Here is an 18,177-nt window from a genome sequence, read left to right as displayed (position 1 = left end):
ACATTTTAATACGCTAAAATAAATTATCTCCCTTCTACTGAGTTAAAAATACAAAAACTCACATGTAGACCATTTAAGGCACTTATGTAGCATGCAGTCCAGGCCAGTTTTGCTCTGCGGGTAGTACATGTGAAACAGGCTCTGCAGGTTGTACTTATGAGACAAGTGCTACAGCGCATGTGAAAGAAGTGTTGCGTGATTGTACCTGTGGGTGTTGCATGATTGTACCTGTGGGTGTTGCATGATTGTACCTGTGGGTGTTGCGTGATTGTACCTGTGGGTGTTGCGTGATTGTACCTGTGGGTGTTGCATGATTGTACCTGTGGGTGTTGCATGATTGTACCTGTGGGTGTTGCGTGATTGTACCTGTGGGTGTTGCGTGATTGTACCTGTGGGTGTTGCATGATTGTACCTGTGGGTGTTGCATGATTGTACCTGTGGGTGTTGCGTGATTGTACCTGTGGGTGATTGTGGGTGTGGCATGATTGTACCTGTGGGTGTTGCGTGATTGTACCTGTGGGTGTTGCGTTTTTTGTACCTGTGGGTGTTGCGTTTTTTGTACCTGTGGGTGTTGCGTTTTTTGTACCTGTGGGTGTTGCGTGATTGTACCTGTGGGTGTTGCATGATTGTACCTGTGGGTGATTGTGGGTGTGGCATGATTGTACCTGTGGGTGTTGCATGATTGTACCTGTGGGTGTTGCATGATTGTACCTGTGGGTGTTGCATGATTGTACATGTGGGTGTTGCGTTTTTTGTACCTGTGGGTGTTGCATGATTGTACCTGTGGGTGTTGCAGACACACCTGCGGTGCAGGTTGCCGACTGCCGGGAGAATTTCGAACCGTGACGGGGAGCGTGTCGACACTAAGTCACGTGAGCTGAGCTCACGCGCTGTGACGTTTCTCTCTTGACTTTGGGCCTTCCAGCGGCAGACGTCAAAAAGTACTAGCTGTTTAGATTGAGTTTTTGCTTGTCTTAATGACTCGTCGATTGTGAGGCCGATTCACAAGTAATCAAGCTCGCCGTTAGCGCCCAATCAGCCAGCGTTCGATGAGCCGAAAATCAATGAGCAAAAAATCAATGAGGCAGATCGCGTGTCTTTGAAGCAATTAGGTAAACAAACAGCGGCGTTAGATTCAGTCTCCTGTCGGCACTTACTGGGCGTCAGGCTACAGGACAGGTCACTTACGGCGTGAGGCTACAGGACAGGTCACTTACGGCGTGAGGCTACAGGACAGGTCACTTACGGCGTGAGGCTACAGGACAGGTCACTTACAGCGTCAGGCTACAGGACAGGTCACTTACGGCGTGAGGCTACAGGACAGGTCACTTACAGCGTCAGGCTACAGGACAGGTCACTTGTAGCTGTTGGCACATTTCTTGTCTAAAAGGTTGGTGTCGACGTGTTTAACATTTCTGTGGCTTAGCACTCAATGTGCAGTTTGATTTTAATGATTAAATATTTTTTTTTTGTGTTGTAACAGAATAACGTTTGAAAACAAAATACTATCCACATTTAAGGCGTGATTAACCACTAAACTTGTTTCTGTGACCTCGGCATATAAAGAGATAGTGTGGTCAGCACTATGCCCAGCCGCTTTTACTTTCTCTAACGTGAGTTAGGTACCCATCAGAGTTGGGTGGATTCAGGGACCGTCTATTGACTTGAACCCGGATTCGAACTCGAGGCTTACGGGTTAGCAGTCCAGCTCTCTACCGCTAGAACTCTACTTCACTTGCCCCATAGACCGTCAGGTTTGAAAGGGAAACTTTACTTTAACCACTAAACAATGTAATAGGAAGAGATGCTGATCGTTAAAGGGGGGGGGGGGGGTTGCAAAGCTTAGAATACCTCAACCTTTTTAGTTGTCGCATATTTTAAAATAATGCCTCTGCTTTAGTTTTTTTTTATTTGACAACTCTAATCTGTAATAATTTAAACAATTTTTCCCGTATTGAGACAATGCGAGGTTCTGCTAGGAAAGTGCACACGCATTTTAAATTTAAAAAAAAAACATTTTTTCACTCCCTACGCCCTATAATATTACTATTACATAACATTTTCATACACCAGCACCTTAGAGTAACATTTACGATTAGTGCAGATAAAAGTTCCATCAATCAATCATTCAATCAATCATTCATCCCTTAACCTTTATTTGTGACATTTGGGCACCACAGTTGATCATTTTCCGTCTCGGTCCTCTGCTGCTGTGTGTGTCTGTAACTCCATCCCGTGACGTCATTGTCTCCCCTTATTCCGACTCCTGGCATAGTGCCATGCTTATTGTTTTGGTACGAAACTAATTAATTTTTTTAAATTTAAAAATCAGTTTGATGTTTAGTCTTTGTTGCAATGTCTTTGTAATTTTGGATGGCCTGACTTCACAATCAAACATATATAATGTAAATCTTGTATAGGCCTACATAACAGAGGCGTAGCGATGGGGGGGGGGGGAGCAGGGGGGTACACATGTCCCCGGGCGCCGACATTAGGGGGCGCAAAAATGGGTTGTAAAAACAAATTAAAATGTCATTTTAGCTGCATTTTTGCATTATAAATAGTTTGAGGGGGAGTGCAAATCGAAAGTTTGAGGGGGGTGCAAATTGAAAATTTGCTCCCAAGGGGGGCGCCAAATTGAAAGTTTGTCCCCGGGCGCCGGAAAGGGTCGCTACGCCTCTGCTACATAATCAAACAAATATAATGTATAACTTGTATAGGCCTACATAATCAAACAAATATAATGTAAAACTTGTATAGGACTACACAATCAAACAAATATGATGTAAAATTTGTATAGGCCTACACAATTAAACAAATATAATGTAAAACTTGTATAGGCCTACACAATTAAACAAATATAATGTATAACTTGTATAGGCCTACACAATTAAACAAATATAATGTAAAACTTGTATAGGCCTACACAATTAAACAAATATAATGTATAACTTGTATAGGCCTACACAATGAAAAAATATTATGTAAAACTTGTATAGGCCTACACAATCAAACAAATATAAGGTAAAACTTGTCTAGGCCTACACAATCAAACAAATATAAGGTAAAACTTGTATAGGCCTAAAAATAATTACAGAAGCTATGAAAACAACGCCTATAAAAGCAATGGAGGAAATAGCCGCTCTTAGTTCAATAGAAGAAAGAAGAGAATAAAAAATCCTCACTCAATTGCACAAACTAGAGGCACTGGAAAACCATAACCTAAAACACAAACTCCAGAAGCCCATTCCATCAAACAGACTTCAAAGAACTCGTTTTATCAAAGAAGCAAAAAATCTAAAAAAGAAATATGAAATAGAAAACATCATTTCTAAAACAATCAAAACTCAAAACCTCTCCCCGCCGTGGATCTCCCACCATACTTTAACCATCAGTGACTCAATAGACACCATAGAAAAAAATCCTACTACGATCAAGAGGAATTAAAGAAAAGAACAAATAAGCACATTAAGGATCAGTACCCCAGCAATACCTGGATTAGAGTATTCACAGATGGCTCAGCTGAAGATACCACAAAAAGGCGGGGCTGGCGTCCTTATTGAATGGCCAAACGGAGAAAGCTTAGAAAAGTCAATAGCCACAGGCAGCCTATCTGACAATTTTAGAGCAGAAAAAGAAGCTTTAGAGCATGCAGCAAACCTCCTGTCAGAACACCCTGAATCTCCAAATAGTCAGTATTTCTTACAGATGCCAAATCTGTCCTGCAGTCCCTAAAAAATCCAGACTCCTATACTCAATCACTCAGGACAGCACTTGAAAGGCTACAATACCTGCAGCAGAATTGTGCTGCAGTGGATCCCGGGCCACTGACAGATACAAGGAAATGAGATCGCAGACCAGCTAGCAAAAATTGGGGGAAAGAAAAAAACAACCAGAAATCTCGCTACATCCAAAAGAAATCAAAAGAATCATAAAAAAAAACACAAATGTGGTCTGACACACACCCTCACTTAAAAAAAGACTATGGATATTACAATTTGACACGAAACCAACAACGCATACTCTTTAGACTCAGAACAGGCCACAATAGACTAAAACAGCACATGCATAAAAAACTAAAAATTGGGTGCGACGAAATATGCCCTTGTGGCCCCGGAAAATACGGAGCACGTCCTTCAAGAATGTTCATTATATAGACAGGTGCGATCCAAACACTGTCCCCCTATACACCCCACTCAAGGAAAAACTATATGGGGCACCCGCTGATCTGGAGACCACAGTCCAGTTCATACACGAAGTTGGGCTTGTTGTTTAAATCCTCCATCATATACTTAATTAAGAACGAAGAAGAAGTATAGGCCTAACATGTTAAGTATTCCAAAGTGCACAAAAACACAGAAATGCAATTATAATTGTGTCGGTATTTATCATGTAGTCCGGTTAAGGTGTGGTGATCGGTCTACTTCCTTTGCTGGCCACATGTGGTTTTAGAGCCCCGGGTCGTTTGGACCATATCCTTCACTTTTAAAGGGTAGCATCAACTGCTGCTAAATCCCTTGCACGTGGGCGGTGACGCCATCTACCTTCGGTTTTGTTCTTTGATTATTATCTAACTTCGTTACCGCAGAGATGGCTATGAAATACAACAGTAGCCTTTATTTGGCGGTATTCGTAAACTAAACAAGAGTGTGGATTGTGTTCTTTGGCTGCCTTATAGTCCGTCTGCTTCTTTGCCTGTCGGCCGTTTATGCATGTCGGCCTTTTGTCCATGTCGGCATGCATATAGAATGCAATACAAAAGCGAGCCGAGCAATACATTACTCACAATGAATTATTGAAAATGTAACCTACATCGGACATTGGTCATGACATGCCGGCCAGTTTGCGAAGTGTCTGAGCTTTGGCCCTAACATATAGGCCTATAAGAAGCTGAGGTTCTGCATTTGCAGATATGACATAACAGAGGCGTAGCGAGGGGGTAGCGGGGGGGGGGGGGGGTACATAGGTCCCCGGGCGCCGACCCTAGGGTGCGCCAAAATGGGTTGAAAAAATAATGAAAAGCTCATTTGAGCTGCAGTTTTGCATTATAAATATATAAAATATAGAGGGGGGGGGGCGCCAAATTGAAAGTTTGTCCTCGGGCGCCGGGAAGAGTCGCTACGCATCTCTTACAGAAAAAGTCATATCTTCATCAGTGGGATAATAAGTTAGACATAAAACCTTGACAGATAGTGATAAATTCAAAAACAATCTTGTGTTTAGAAACAAATCGCTGGTGACAGCTAGATTCTACATTAGAAATAATAACAAAGCCTTAGATCGCCAATAGTATATAATATTGTCTATCGTGCAGCAGTTTGAAAACTTGTTAGCGGCTGCGATACCCGTATAAAGATGAGAGCATTCTGTCAAGTGGAACTTGTCAACTTCAATCTGTCAAGTGGAACTTGTCAACCTCAATCTGTCAAGTGGAACTTGTCAACTTCAATCTGTCAAGTGGAACTTGTCAACTTCAATCTGTCAAGTGGAACTTGTCAACTTTAATCTGTCAAGTGAAACTTGTCAACTTTAATCTGTCAAGTGGAACTTGTCAACTTCAATCTGTCAAGTGGAACTTGTCAACTTCAATCTGTCAAGTGGAACTTGTCAACTTCAATCTGTCAAGTGGAACTTGTCAACTTCAATCTGTCAAGTGGAACTTGTCAACTTCAATCTGTCAAGTGGAAAACAAACCCGTGGGCGAGCCACGGGTTCACATAAGTAGGCATAGACCCATTTCTAGCAGCAAGTAGGCATAGACCCATTTCTAGCAGAAAGTAGGCATAGACCCATTTCTAGCAGAAATTAGGCATAGACCCATTTCTAGCAGAAAGTAGGCATAGACCCATTTCTAGCAGCAAGTAGGCATAGACCCATTTCTAGCAGAAAGTAGGCATAGACCCATTTCTAGCAGAAAGTAGGCATAGACCCATTTCTAGCAGCAAGTAGGCATAGACCCATTTCTAGCAGAAAGTAGGCATAGACCCATTTCTAACAGAAAGTAGGCATAGACCCATTTCTAGCAGAAAGTAGGCATAGACCCATTTCTAGCAGAAAGTAGGCATAGACCCATTTCTAGCAGAAAGTAGGCATAGACCCATTTCTAGCAGAAAGTAGGCATAGACCCATTTCTAGCAGAAATTAGGCATAGACCCATTTCTAGCAGAAAGTAGGCATAGACCCATTTCTAGCAGAAAGTAGGCATAGACCCATTTCTAGCAGAAAGTAGGCATAGACCCATTTCTAGCAGAAATTAGGCATAGACCCATTTCTAGCAGAAAGTAGGCATAGACCCATTTCTAGCAGAAAGTAGGCATAGACCCATTTCTAGCAGAAAGTAGGCATAGACCCATTTCTAGCAGAAAGTAGGCATAGACCCATTTCTAGCAGAAATTAGGCATAGACCCATTTCTAGCAGAAAGTAGGCATAGACCCATTTCTAGCAGAAAGTAGGCATAGACCCGTTTCTAGCAGAAATTGTAAGCTCATAAACCGGAGCTGACAATTTAAAGTGGAATTTAGAAAAACTTAAAAAGGAGAAAATCTCAGAGAAATACTAAAGGTAAAATACTCTTAAGAAATACTCAGTGAGAAATACTCAGTGAGAAATACTCAGCGAGAAATACTCAGAGATACTCAGCGAGTAATACTCAGAAATAGGTAGTGAGAAATACTCATGAAGAAATACTAAGAGAGAAATACTCAAAGAAAAATACTGCGTATGAAAATTAGTTTTGGTTAACCAGTAAATAAATACTTAATTTAAAATACGTGCATACAATTGGAGGACTGGCTAATGTTGGACAATAGAGGACTGGCTAATGTTGGACAATAGAGGACTGGCTAATGTTGGACAATAGAGGACTGGCTAATGTTGGACAATAGAGGACTGGCTAATGTTGGACAATAGAGGACTGGCTAATGTTGGACAATAGAGGACTGGCTAATGTTGGACAATAGAGGACTGGCTAATGTTGGACAATAGAGGACTGGCTAATGTTGGACAATAGAGGACTGGCTAATGTTGGACACTAGAGGACTGGCTAATGTTGGACAATAGAGGACTGGCTAATGTTGGACAATAGAGGACTGGCTAATGTTGGACAATAGAGGACTGGCTAATGTTGGACAATAGAGGACTGGCTAATGTTGTACAGAACGATCATCTGAAGCCTATTTGTGGGGACAGTTAGGGAGCGCCAGCTTGATGTAAATAAAACAATTTCGACACAGCTCATATTTTCATAGACCATCCCCATCTCATATCAATCATCATCTTTTCCCTTTTGTACCCAAGACACATAGGGCCGCCATAAAAAGCTCTTTTGTCGGTCTCTGGCAATTTTCTGGCAAGATAGTCCAGCTTTTGTCAGCTGTTATATGCTGTACGCCTTACGTCACCATATCATATTACATAACATTTTTATTAACTTTCTCTTTACATTTACATTTACATTTCCACTACCCCCTCCATCACCCCATAAATCACAAGTAATTAGGTACTGGTATCGCAAACAAAAAATATTAAAAGCATTAAGAATTTAAGAGGATATGGTCAGTTTTTTTCTGTTTTTTTTACAATTTAAGATCTAAAGCCTTTTGAATATTTTAACCATCTTTGGCACATGAAAGTAGGTATTTAAAAAAGGGTTTGAAAACAATTTCGGTTGTCATGGAAACCCGACAAAAAACCTCCGCCATTTTGAATTCTTTTGGTACTTTTAAAAACGCTAAGGCTTTTTTTATTAATGCAGTTATAGCAATAAAATTGACACTGCTTTTATTTCAGTAAATATTAAAACTTTTGTCACGACAAACTTTGGATACTGCTACTGGTCAGAATTCTACAAGGTCTGAAAAATATCACCCATTTTAGTATGCTAAAGTTTCAAACTTTACCATAAACTTATTTTTCTATCACAATTCCCTCGAAACAAAAGTTTTATTTTTGCACGAAGTACAATTACTGAAAATATGGTGGGTATTGCTTTATAGATAAATAGCAATTGGCTTTTTAGTGATAAAAAACTGCGAACTGAGAAAAACACCAAAAAGGTCGCAAAAATACTATTTCTGTGTAATTTGTAAAGCCGATTGTAAGCTTCGTGTGATTCCAAAATGATGGGAAATATGATTATCAAATGCATGAGAAATCCAGCTTTCCAATGATGCCAAATACAATATGATGACGGGTATTAAACTTTTCATAGAGAGCTTGTAAGATTGGGAAAAAAATATAATTTTTAATTAATGGGGTCGTAAAAATGGTATTTTAAACGCATTAAAAAAATCTCATTAAAGTTTTATTAATACAAAAATGGACAAAGTATCCAAAAGTGCAAGAAACCCATTATGACGAAAATCAAGATTTTTGGTGATTTTTTTTAATGCGCATATCCCCTTAAATCACTGTGGCTGTGTAGTCAGACATCGGTTATCTTGGTAATATAAAAATAATCTACCTCAATCCTAAACACTTAGGCTTTTACGTTAGCCGTAAAACTTGGTAGACTGACATATCTCTTATCTAGTGTTATTAGCTTATGATTTTATATATGTTAAACAATATATTGCTTTTATATAACCGCCTAGGGGCTTTGACCACAGATGGGCTTTGACCATAGGGGGGGGTTTGACCATAGGGGTTTGACCATAGGGGCTTTGTCCACAGCGGGGCTTTGTCCACAGCGTGGCTTTGACCACAGAAGAGGTTAAACAAAACATATAGATTTTAAAATAGAAATTATAAACTGTTATTTGATTTAAACTTATGATACAATTAATACGATTTCACACATGTTTCATGAGAGTCAATTAATAGAAATTTACTAAAAACAGCCAAGAACGATATTTTAGTCTCCACATAAAGGCTGGTGCTAGGCCTCATAGATTTATTTTAATTATAAATGAAACACAAATAATGCGACATATAACAAGTTTCACAAATAAGTAATGTAGATGTACTTGAAAATACAAAGCTTATATAAAGGATAAAAAACATGCCAACAGTTACCAGTATAGTCAAATAAATAATATTTGTATGGCTAACTAAATGACGAATGAATTAACATATTATTACATCCTGCCGCAATTTAAAATATAATTACACAGCATTTGAAATTAATCCTTACCAGTGGCGTAGCGAGGTCGGGTGTCACCCGGTGCGGCACTTAATGGTGTCACCCCCCCAGAGGCATAGAGACCCTTCCCAGGGACAAACTTTCAAATTTTCGATTTGCACCCCCCTCCCTCAAACTTTCGATTTGCACCCCCCCCCCTCAAGTTTTCGATTTGCATCCCCCCCTCAAACTTTCGATTTGCACCCCCCCCCTCGAGTTTTTCTCTATATATTTTGCTATTTTTTGCCTTGGTGTCACCCCCCTAAATGGTGTCACCCGGTGCGGTCCGCACCCCCCGCCCCCCCCCCTCGCTACGCCCCTGATCCTTACCATATATAAACAAAGCGCTTGTTATCAAAAGCCAGCATTGGATAAACCACCTGTGATCAAAGACCCTATATAGACAAACCACCTGTGATCAAAGACCCTATATGGACAAACCACCTGTGATCAAAGACCCTATATAGACAAACCACCTGTGATCAAAGACCCTATATAGACAAACCACCTGTGATCAAAGACCCTATATAGACAAACCACCTGTGATCAAAGACCCTATATAGACAAACCACCTGTGATCAAAGACCCTATATGGACAAACCACCTGTGATCAAAGACCCTATATAGACAAACCACCTGTGATCAAAGACCCTATGTGGACAATCACCTGTGGTCAAAGCCGGACACAGCGCTTGTGATCAAAGACCCTCTGCTGAGAAAACACCTGTGGTCAAACCCCCTATGGTCAAAGGCCCTATGGTCAAAACCCCGTTATGGTCAAAGCCCCTCTGTGGTCAAAGGTCCGCGCACCATTCAACACCATGTTAATACATAGTCGAATGTCGCCTTAGACTGTTAGACAATCGTAGGCCAATTTACAGGATTTGTGTTTGCCAAAAAAAAAAAAAGATTATAAATGGAAACTCGCAGAATGGAGGCAGCCTCGTTTGACACGTTGGGTTCGACCATCATTGTTGACATGGATTTAAAAAAAAACTTTTTTTTTTTAATTTGCTATCAAAGGGGCCGTAAAAAATGTTTTTATAAAACAAAAACTCCTGCAATATAATTCAGAAATTTAGAATTTTTAAAATCAATGTAAAAGTTGCAAATGCAGAGAATTTGAAAATAATTTCTTGAGTTTAACGCTATATTACTATTTATTTTTACAAGCCTAAGTTATAACCTGAAGTTTTACTATCGTAAGACAAACATTGATTGGCTGTACAGGGACTCCATAATCGATGTTCCAAAAACCTCACTTCATAGAAAACTCATAGTTATTTGTATTCAAAACTTTGACAACACAATTAAAAAAAAATGTAGAATTTTTTAAGGGGGTAGGCGCCGGTAATTTTTTTTATTTAAATACCCGTTAGGAAACAATTTTTTCTCTATAGCTTTTTCAAGGTAGGCTACATCCGCAGATGTGTTTTCATTTTAAAAAATTGGTGGGGGAAAAATCTGGGTAACTATTTTTAGGAGTTTTTGGGTCTGCACTTAAAAATTTTAGCCGAATACCCCAAATATAATAGATCTAGAAGATTACGAATTCATTGTTTATTGGGCATAAAAAATATAAAGCTTTATGAATGGTGGAAATTTTTCAAGATGGCCACCGTAGTCATAGATACCAAGATTTTCCCATCAATTATTTACTTTTTCGGGCATTGGTCGCATACGGGCAAGTGTCCATTCGGCCATTTGTCGCATTCGGGCAAGTGTCCATTCGGCCATTTGTCGCATTCGGGCAAGTGTCCATTCGGCCATTTGTCGCATTCGGGAAAGTGTCCATTCGGCCATTTGTCGCATTCGGGCAAGTGTCAATTCGGCCATTTGTCGCATTCGGGCAAGTCTCCATTCGGCCATTTGTCGCATTCGGGCAAGTGTCCATTCGGCCATTTGTCGCATTCGGGCAAGTGTCCATTCGGCCATTTGTCGCATTCGGGCAAGTGTCCATTCGGCCATTTGTCGCATTCGGGCAAGTGTCCATTCGGCCATTTGTCGCATTCGGGCAAGTGTCCATTCGGCCATTTGTCGCATTCGGGCAAGTGTCCATTCGGCCATTTGTCGCATTCGGGCAAGTGTCCATTCGGCCATTTGTCGCATTCGGGCAAGTGTCCATTCGGCCATTTGTCGCATTCGGGCAAGTGTCAATTCTGCCATTTGTCGCATTCGGGCAAGTCTCCATTCGGCCATTTGTTGCATTCGGGCAAGTGTCCATTCGGCCATTTGTCGCATTCGGGCAAGTGTCCATTCGGCCATTTGTCGCATTCGGGCAAGTGTCCATTCGGCCATTTGTCGCATTCGGGCAAGTGTCCATTCGGCCATTTGTCGCATTCGGGCAAGTGTCCATTCGGCCATTTGTCGCATTCGGGCAAGTGTCAATTCGGCCATTTGTCGCATTCGGGCAAGTGTCCATTCGGCCATTTGTCGCATTCGGGCAAGTGTCAATTCGGCCATTTGTCGCATTCGGGCAAGTGTCAATTCGGCCATTTGTCGCATTCGGGCAAGTGTCAATTCGGGCATTTGTCGCATTCGGGCAAGTGTCAATTCGGGCATTTGTCGCATTCGGGCAAGTGTCAATTCGGGCATTTGTCGCATTCGGGCAAGTGTCAATTCGGGGAATCGGCCTTCGGGCAAACGGCATTCGGCCAAGTGTCTTTCGGGAATTTGTCGTAGACATGTTGAAAAACAAGAACATTAGGGGCTTCATTACCCGTTACAAGGTCGCTTAATTATCTAACGAAACCAAGAAAGGATAAAGGACACTATCTTCTTTTCATCCTCTCTCTCTTTCTCTCTCGCGCGCCATCATATTAATTTGTTGGCGTTCCTAATAAAAATATAATCCTTCATAGATCATTCACTAATATTGGTGCCAGTAGATTATGACAAAGGATTGTGTGCCAGTCTGATTGTGATTGTGACAGTGAATAATGTTGGGTAAACATTACTTTGTTACTTGCCCCTGAGAAAACACGACCGATAATCAATGCACTATGGAACCAGGATGTTGGAACTCTTTTGTCCTATCCTAGATCTCATTGTCTGCTTTAGATCTCATTGTCCGGTTCTAGATCTCTTTTGTCCGGTTCTATTTGGTGTAGCTAAAAATGCTACAATTAAAAGCGGTCCCTCTCGACTTCAATTTTTATGGTGCATTTTTACTTTCTCTTAAACAGAGTGTAGAGGAAGTTTTGTAACGGGGCTAAATATTTAACAGTAATTTTGACCGTTTCTCCGTTTTACCTCTCCCCTACTTTATCGTATACCGTACATAAAGGATGTATCGTGAACAAAATCTAAATCGAGGTTTAGGGAGGACAGCCGCCTACAAAGTCACATAAAATAATAAGAATAACAAAACGACAAATCGGAAGGGTAAATTAATCAGACACATTAAAAGTAAAATCAAAACACTAATAGCAGTGGCGTAACGAGGTCGGGTGTCACCCGGTGCGGCACTTAATGGTGTCACCCCCCAGAGGCGTAGCGACCCTTTCGATTTGCACCACCCCCTCCTCCAACTTTCGATTTACACCCCCCCCTCTCAAACTTTCGATTTGCACCCCCCTCAAACTTTCGATTTGCACCCCCCCCCTATATATATTTTGCTATTTTTTGCCTTCGTGTCACCCCCCTAAATGGTGTCACCCGGTGCGATCCGCACCCCCCGCCCCCCTCGCTACGCCCCTGACTAATAGGCCCATTACAGTACCGACATCTGCAGCCCACCGAAATTTTTCCCGGTGTCCCGGCGACCCTGTCCACACCTGGGCTATACGTAGTCTAACACACCTGCTCCACACCTGGGCTGATCTAAAACACCTGCCCCACACCTGGGCTACACGTAGTCTAACACACCTGGACTACACGTAGTCTAACACACCTGGGCTACACGCAGTCTAACACACCTGCTCCACACCTGGGCTATACGTAGTCTACCACACCTGCTCCACACCTGGGCTAATCTAACACACCTGCCCCCACACCTGGGCTACACGTAGTCTAACACACCTGGACTACACGTAGTCTAACACACCTGGGCTACACGTAGTCTAACACACCTGCTCCACACCTGGACTGATCTAAAACACCTGCCCCACCCCTAGGCTACACGTGGTCTAACACACCTGGGCTACACATGGTCTAACACACCTGCTCCACCCCTGGGCTACACATAGTCTAACACACCTGGGCTACACGAAGTCTAACACACCTGCCCCACCTCTGGGCTACACGTAGATGGATAGTACAAACATTTATGTTTCAGGATAGTTAAGATGGATAGTACAAACATGTGGACTACAGTCTAGTTCAGATGGTCAGATGGATAGTACAAACATGTGGACTACAGGCTAGTTCAGATGGTCAGATGGATAGTACAAACATGTGGACTACAGGCTAGTTCAGATGGTCAGATGGATAGTACAAACATGTGGACTACAGGCTAGTTCAGATGGTCAGATGGATAGTACAAACATGTGGACTACAGGCTAGTTCAGATGGTCAGATGGATAGTACAAACATGTGGACTACAGGCTAGTTCAGATGGTCAGATGGATAGTACAAACATGTGGACTACATGCTAGTTCAGATGGATAGTACAAACATGTGGACTACAGGCTAGTTCAGATGGTCAGATGGATAGTACAAACATGTGGACTACAGGCTAGTTAAGATGGTCAGATGGATAGTACAAACATGTGGACTACAGGCTAGTTCAGATGGTCAGATGGATAGTACAAACATGTGGACTACATGCTAGTTCAGATGGTCAGATGGATAGTACAAACATGTGGACTACATGCTAGTTCAGATGGTCAGATGGATAGTACAAACATGTGGACTACAGGCTAGTTCAGATGGTCAGATGGATAGTACAAACATGTGGACAACAGGCTAGTTCAGATGGTCAGATGGATAGTACAAACATGTGGACTACAGGCTAGTTCAGATGGTCAGATGGATAGTACAAACATGTGGACTACATGCTAGTTAAGATGGTCAGATGGATAGTATAATTATTTAGACTACAGGCTAGTTCAGATGGTCAGATGGATAGTACAAACATGTGGACAACAGGCTAGTTCAGATGGTCAGATGGATAGTACAAACATTTAGACTACAGGCTAGTTCAGATGGTCAGATGGATAGTACAAACATTTAGACTACAGGCTAGTTCAGATGGTCAGATGGATAGTACAAACATGTGGACAACAGGCTAGTTCAGATGGTCAGATGGATAGTACAAACATGTGGACTACAGGCTAGTTCAGATGGTCAGATGGATAGTACAAACATGTGGACTACAGGCTAGTTAAGATGGTCAGATGGATAGTACAATAATGTGGACAACAGGCTAGTTCAGATGGTCAGATGGATAGTACAATTATTTAGACTACAGGCTAGTTCAGATGGTCAGATGGATAGTACAAACATGTGGACTACAGGCTAGTTAAGATGGTCAGATGGATAGTACAAACATGTGGACTACAAGCTAGTTCAGATGGTCAGATGGATAGTACAAACATGTGGACTACAGGCTAGTTCAGATGGTCAGATGGCTAGTACAAACATGTGGACTACAGGCTAGTTCAGATGGTCAGATGGATAGTACAAACATGTGGACAACATGCTAGTTCAGATGGTCAGATGGATAGTACAAACATGTGGATGATACACGGGTCTAGCTGCGTGTCAAACTGCCATACAACAATACACTGATCTGGCTGCTAGATTCTGCAATAGCTGCAGCCATACAATACATTGCATCGTTTCTTGTATAAGAGTTTAGTTTGCTCTTTAGCTCCTGCTGTTCGCTTGATTGCTTAGCTTTAGCGCCCATTGTTGGTCGCCCATGGCAAATAATTGTCTTGTCTAAAGTAAAATAAAAGATGTTTTTTTTTTAAAACTTGGTCACCGAGTAAAAAAAAAAATTTGTCGTCTATAATTCAGATGCAATATTGTACACATGTTGTCCATTGTAGTTACAAGAATACTGGAATTGTTCGTTAGGCTTTTGTAGGGAAAGATACAGATAATGCGATCAGAGATATTTCATGGAGATCAATAGAAATTCGATTTTAGCAGCTTAGAAAGAGTCTCGCAGTAAATCGTTAGGCAGTTCCCAGAGGCTTGAGCAGCGGGGGCGGCAATGCCCATGAGAGCAATATCTGGAAGGCCTTTTTTTTTTAAACACGTGAGCAGCTGAAATAAAACCAAACTGCGACAGTTAGACAAAAAAAAAAAAAAACTAACGGGAAAAAACTAACAAAAAAAATAATAAAAGGTGGCGAGTATTAAACCTGGCGTCTGTAGAAGGTCAGAGTTTGTATCTCTGTGTTGGTTGACCACATCGCTCAACACTTAAGTTAGTTGAACGTCTATTGGTTCATGAAGCTAGTTCCTGTCTATACGTGGTGGGTATTTAAAATTTTCGGGGGGGGGGAGACTAAATTTTCCGGGAGGCCGCACACTGTTAAAAGCATAGATTCTCTATATAAATTCCATTTATTCCCGAAAAGATGCCTGGAAGAAACTCTGATACCTGTTGGTTAAGAAGGCACGAAAACGGAAGTCAATCATATTTTAACACTAGATGATCACATCATGGATGAGGATAGCTTTCACTTATAGCTTGTGAAACAGGATCGTCACTTGTGAAACAGAATCGTCACTTGTGAAACAGAATCGTCACTTGTGAAATAGAATCGTCACTTGTGAAACAGAATCGTCACTTGTGAAACAGAATCGTCACTTGTGAAACAGAATCGTCACTTGTGAAACAGAATCGTCACTTGTGAAACAGAATCGTCACTTGTGAAACAGAATCGTCACTTGTGAATACAGAATTGTCACTTGTGAAAACAGAATCGTCGCTTGTGAAACAGAATCGTCACTTGTGAAACAGAATCGTCACTTGTGAAAACAGAATTGTCACTTGTGAAAACAGAATCGTCACTTGTGAAAACAGAATCGTCACTTGTGAAAACAGAATCGTCACTTGTAGCTTGTGAGACAGAACCGTCACTTGTAGCTTGTGAAACAGAATCGTCAGCAAAGTCACAGTTATGACGTAAGTCCACTGTAAAAAAAAGATGACATAAATACACGAAAAGCCGCAACTAAATATTGGTAACTGCATGCCATGCTGCAGCAGTAGCTTGGAGCAGTGTTTCTTCCAGACTTTTTTCTCCGGGGGGGCACTTGAAATCTTCGGGGGGGCGGTAAACTTTCTTCGGGGGGGCGGACACGGTTAAAAGTATATATTTTCTATATAAATTATATAAATTTCATTTCGTTCGGGGGGGCGGAAATAATTTTTCGGGGGGGCTTCGCCCCCCCCGAAGAGATGGCTGGAAGAAACTCTGGCTTGGAGAGGTTGACTTTTGAGTCAAGCCAATTTCCAGCTTTCGCCATTTCTAGCGCATTAAGTTGTCAAAAACATTTTTATGACGGATTTTATTTGTATGTGGGAGTTTCAACATAGTGGGCTTTATACAACTTCTAGATTAGTTAATTTGATGCTGCCAGCTCAGTCGGGCTTTGATTTAACACACACACACACATACACACACAAACACACACAAATATATATAAATAAATAAATAAATAAATAAATAAATATATATATATATATATATATATATATATATATATATATATATATATATATATATATATATATATATATATATATATATATATATATAGTTATATGGCCCTCGTCAGTTTCGCAGTAAAACTAGTTTGATTAGTATCGCAGTGAATGTAAATCGAACAATCTATGACGTCACCTGTTGCTGACCTTGACCCAGCGTCTCTTTGTTTCTGCACTGATTCCCTACATCGTACTATTGTAGGCTGACTGAAATCCAATCGCCCATTGACAAATAAATCGAACTTTGACCTTTTTCCGTGTGTTGTTGAATTGAGTGAGTAAAACAAGGAAATGGCGCAGAAGTCTACAGCACCAGATATGGCTCAGTTTGTTTGGTTATAATTTGCCTGGCTAAAATTTCTCGGGCTATAATTAATTTCTTTCATTTTATGCCCCCCTCCCCTTGGTCTAGTATTTAATCCAGAAACCTAAATAAATTATTGATGACAAAAGATCGAATTCCACATTTCATTGTTTTATCCTTTTAAATCCTCGAACAGTGAAAAGTAATGATTTTTTATATTCTATGAGTAATGCCGCAAGCGCTTGTTTCTTCTTTAAGAAAAACAGAAATGTTGAGTAGCGACTGCTGACAATGTAGTAAAATAAACATGTCGATAGTGAGGATGTGTCGTGTCGTGTCGGTCAATGCGTTTAGGACAATTTTAAACACCAAATGAAGCACTATGTGGTCAAACAGCTGCAAAGATGAACGTTTAGTCATTGGGAGGTGTGGGGTGGGGGGGGGGGGGGGGTCGCCTTGCCGTTGAAACATTGAGCTCACCCTGTCCATATGCAAACTGTACACCGTGGGATGGGAAAACAATGCTGATATGACGATACAGGCCTACTCTCTACCACGCTCTAGCGAACACTAGCGCCGATTCTACTTCAGATTATAGTTCTTTAGTGCACCCGGACATTTTTTATAAATTGTTGATTAAAAACCTAACACATCCCAATGCTGGGCTAATTTATTGATATGTTCACATTGTGGTAGTTGCTGTAAATATGTTCCATATTGATATGTTCACATTGTTGTAGTTGATGTAGTTGTGTTCCATATTGATATGTTCACATTGTGGTAGTTGCTGTGTTCCATATTGATATGTTCACATTGTTGTAGTTGATGTAGTTGTGTTCCATATTGATATGTTCACATTGTGGTAGTTGCTGTGTTCCATATTGATATGTTCACATTGTGGTAGTTGATGTAGTTGTGTTCCATATTGATATGTTCACATTGTGGTAGTTGCTGTGTTCCATATTGATATGTTCACATTGTGGTAGTTGCTGTGTTCCATATTGATATGTTCAAATTGTGTTGGTTGTTGTAAATATGTTCCATATTGATATGTTCACATTGTTGTAGTTGATGTAGTTGTGTTCCAT

At 41.0% G+C, this 18,177-nt stretch overlaps 1 protein-coding gene across 1 annotated transcript in view; it reads left to right on the top strand.

Annotated features, from left to right (window-relative positions):
- Nucleotides 1–919: 919 nt before the first annotated feature.
- Nucleotides 920–18,177, top strand: part of LOC131943980 (uncharacterized) — a 36,365-nt gene continuing 19,107 nt past the window's right edge. The window contains exon 1 of the mRNA XM_059304409.1: nt 920–1,390. The gene's annotated coding sequence lies outside the window, so the exon portion shown is untranslated. The remainder of the gene's footprint in view (nt 1,391–18,177) is intronic.

Source organism: Physella acuta, unplaced genomic scaffold (genome assembly GCF_028476545.2).
Source record: "Physella acuta isolate Inbredline_101_S28 unplaced genomic scaffold, ASM2847654v3 ptg000041l, whole genome shotgun sequence".
NCBI classification, from domain to species: domain Eukaryota; kingdom Metazoa; phylum Mollusca; class Gastropoda; family Physidae; genus Physella; species Physella acuta.
This window is presented reverse-complemented; position numbering and strand designations above follow the sequence as displayed.